Below are 4629 nucleotides of genomic sequence, written 5' to 3' on the forward strand. Positions count from 1 at the left end.
AGTGAATAAATAATAATTTATTGAAAATGATGGAAGTAATTATAAACCTCAAAAAATTATAAAAAAACTTATATAAGAAATATTTCTGAAAGAATGCGACTATAATGCAAAACACACTCACTAGGATTCACGATTATGTACACCAAGGGGCAAGAAACTCAGACAAACGGTTCGTTATCAGTCCTTAGACGTCTTTGCTCTCGATTAACCGACTAACTTATTTAATTCACGGCAAAAAGAAACTGACGTACTAGACATCTTCATAGCAAAAGATTCGAGGTCACTTCCGATTAGTGTTACAAAAGAAATAGACCTTGGCTAAGATAATTTTCCAGTGAACCTGATGCTAGGTGCTGAGGCATTCCTTGCCAAAAAAAGACAATCGCAGATCCACGGTATCATGGATTGGGATCTATATAGTGAATATCTAAACACCGAGTTGACTGTCCCTACAGTACTAAAATCTGAACAGGTTTTAGAAGAAGTGGTTAAAAAAAAGAAGTTGCTCTGAAAGCTGCTTGGTATTCACAAAGTCAAAAGGTCGGCAAGAAATAGGTTCGGCATCATACTCTCAATATATCAGGGATCTAATCAGAGCCAAGAGAAGATCACGAAAGGAATAGCAAACTCTCCGGCTACTTTCAGCTAGACGAACTTAACAAATTAAGCAATAACCTTAAAAGAGAAATACGAATATTCAAACAAACTAACTTTGACAGATATTTGGAAAACCTGACTACTGATGACAACAGTTTATATAGACATGCAAAGTGACTCTTATAACACCATGAGGTATCAGTCCCGTAGAGAAGATGGTGATGGTTCCTGGGAATCACCACGAACTCGCCACTCTACGTTTCAAACGAGACCATTCACACCGACCTACGCATTCTGACTGTAACAGACCACATTCATATAACTCACAAACCGTTTCACAACACGCTAGATGGACATTTCAATAAATTTATACGACAGATGGCAATACATAACATTCCTGACTTAACTCGGCGTAGGCTGAAAAGGAGTTGGATGCGGGACCTCCTCAGGTAATAATATAATTTACTTAACGTCAGGAGGATGCACCACTGGGTGCTATCTCCCTCATGTCAACTCATGCCATGTCTTGATAGAACATCTCATTTGCTGGTTTTAAAGTACATTTACATAGTGTATAGATAATAAAAACTGCAAAAAAAAAAATTACAGATGGGACAGTAAAACGAAAAACAATATAATAAAAACGAAAATATATAAAAAAAAAAGTATAATATAATATTGATTCAACTCCGTATTCTTCATTTGGAACTCTTAGTGAATATATCTTTTATATTCTAACGAAAAATTATTGAAGTAATCGCCATTATGTTTAAGTAAGAATGTAATTATAATAACTTTTTTTACTATCCGGAATGGGGGTGGAGGAGAGGGGGTCAGGGTTATCTACAGGTAATCGGCCTATTCTAATCACAAAAAGAGGGTCAAGTATTCATCCGTGGGGCCGCAACGAAATAAAAGTAAACAACCTTTTCCCGATTGAACTGAATTTGTTGCACCCACGAGGCATGCCTCAAATCCTCAGCTACAAACGGCCTCATAATTAAAACATTTCCAAAAAAGGATTTCTTAGAATATCAGCCGAGAGAATCTAGTGATACAATAAACTTCCGATCGTAATAAATTTCTAAACCAAGTTTTACGATCGAGTGCCTAATATATATCAAATAATAAGTTCGCCCATGTTTATGTTCTCTATATGTCTGTCAAATCGAAGCAATGAGCTGCAACAGAAAGAGTAATCATGCTCAAATATTTATTTGTACTACATCCGGGAGGAATATTCGGTATTCAGTAATAAAAAAAGCTATAAAACTACCGTAAGATGTATATAATTGTTATTTTATTAAATAGGTTAAAATTTAAATAGCATACAAACATATGTATGTATATAAAATATTAGAAATATTAATGGGCAGTATGATGTGTAAAAGTATTAAATATTACTTCATTTAACACTTGACATGTATTATTTCATTTCAGTTTATGATTTTTTTAATACTTTGTTGACAGTTCATTAAAATACATAAGACAGGCAAAAAATCAGTAACTGATGGACGACAATTAATCTATCATCCTTAATCACAAGAAAAAGTTGATATCTACGTCAAGTGAATAGTAAGGTATAAAAAGCCATCAACGGTATTGATTAAGGACATTTGTCACGAAACTAGGAAAATATTAATACACCTGCTATCGATACTGCGGTCTGCTTGTGATCGGAAAATAAGTTAACATTTTAATTATATTTTAAGAGTAAGAACATATTTAAAATAACTACATTTAGCAAACAGTAAAATAGTAATTGTTATTATTTAAAACAATAATTTGAAAAATTTACAAAAGCAAGTTAACGTGATCTCATGAAAATAAATTTTTATGAAAATCTGACGCAAATACGTTCAGCGGCTCCTAAACGTTTATCCAACAAAAGTGAATTAATTAATTATCTGAGATGAGGTTGCGGCGTATTTATTAAATCAGCATATATTCATTAACTGTTAGCATATCAAAGCCAGAATGTGATGTATTGTATGAAACAACCTTTGTTACAGGCATAACGTGGCTCTACAACTTTGAGAGCCTCCTGCAATTTGATATGTGCCATCTCTGTTGACTGCCGTAGCCCACCAGTTCAGAACGTCCAAGATGGACCCAGACCGTCGGGATACACCATATCTTTCCATATCAAGGCTGGATCTATACGGTCATTTGGGCTGTTCGTAGCCGAGTGAGTTGGAGCATCAACATTAACTGCTTCGTGGCTGAAGTGGCGCTAGTTCGAAAACTTGACCCCCACTATGGTTAGAATATGTTGATTACCTGTAGATAGCCCACCCGTATGTCAGAAATGACCAAGACGGAGATCATAAACAAGCATTGGTTTTTTACTTAACCACTATAGGTACCACTTTTAAACTACCGAGGTAAATAGGTAAACTACGTCCGAATAGCTCAAAACCTGTTAGATTGAAAAATCTTCACTTTTTAGCAATCGCATGTATACATGTAGAGCATAGGTTGTCATAATTAATTTTCAGTTTTGTTAATCATTTAACCAATTAAAATTGGTTCCTTTTAAATTATAAAAACAATATAAATAGTCACGAATGCCATGACCTGTTAACACAATATAACAACTTTGCGTGCGACTATTTCTGGACGCAGGTATTAATCAGCAGATAATGCTAGCACGCTACATATCTACAACCAGTATTGCATGTTCTATAAATTTATTATTTGATTACCTGCTTGTTAAAAATAAAAAAGTGCAATCATTCTCATAATCGAATAATCAAAATCTCTCTATGTGCTTTAAGAATAAAAATGCACACGAGGGGTGGTTAGCATAAACCCTCTAGCGATAAAACGAATAACGAGTTAGATGAATCATCGTATAGATAGTTTGCAGGATTAAGTGTGTAACTACGAAACCGATTCTATCAAAAACACTGCAGGTCGTACTTCACTTTAAAGACACTGATGCCTTTCCCTAAAAACCCTACAAGTCTAAAATGTTTCTGGCATGAACTCCACTTATCAGTGGTTCCATCCCAAGGAAACAAGGTTCCAATGTGGCGATCTCAATACTGTTACATTTCATAAACAGCACACCAAAGCAGAAAAATGACGGTCCCCCTGGGCACAATGGTTTCTTATTTTGTATCCACTTTCATTCATAAATAATAGTTTAACTAATATTATAAAAAGTGTTATTACTTCAACGTGACAATAAAATCTCTTTAGTGTATAACTATAATATTATTAGTTCTTTTGAATCTGGTCTATCTTCACTTTTATTCAGAAGGAAAAATTAAAAAAAAAAACTATTCCCTCAAACAGACCATTCCTCACATAAATTTATCTTCAATTCGAAATTAACAAACTTTTTTTTTTTTAAATAAAATTAAACCCTACCGTTAGCAAAAGAAAACTTATACTTCAATTGAGTCCCTCGAACAAACACCTTTATACAAACAAGAGCCCTTCCCAGATACACTATATACCAAAAAAACAATTATTAACCCAAACTTAGAACGTCTCCTACTGAATACAAAACCAAGCTATCACGTCTCCTTCAAGATATTCTGGAGCCATTTCCAACCTATACTAATGAATTAAAATCATACGACTCTTCAGCGTCTCGCTTGTCACAAACACCCCAACTCACAAAATAAAACTCCGTAAATTAAACATTGTTTCATGTAGCTGAAAATTTAATATACCAGCACTGCACTTCTATGTGGCAGCTGAATATATTGAACTTGTAATTAGAATTGACCATTGAGTTTATTAAAAGCTCGAAAAAAAAAATGTTACATGTTGACATTCAAAATAATTGTCATTAATTATTTTATTTAAATTTAACATAGAGATTTATTAAATTTATTTTTCATCAATTCAACTTATAATAAATTGTTTTTTCAACCGTGTGGTACGAATATTAGCCTCACATCTGAAGAATCATTTGATCCAATATTTGACAAAACGTTCATAAAATCATCACTGTATTTTTTTTGGTTTGTTCTATCTAAATACAGTTATATTATTCTACTACGTTAATTTCGTTATATA

Source organism: Halyomorpha halys, unplaced genomic scaffold (assembly GCF_000696795.3).
Source record: "Halyomorpha halys isolate HHAL.00 unplaced genomic scaffold, Hhal_1.1 Scaffold1775.1, whole genome shotgun sequence".
NCBI lineage: Eukaryota > Metazoa > Arthropoda > Insecta > Hemiptera > Pentatomidae > Halyomorpha > Halyomorpha halys.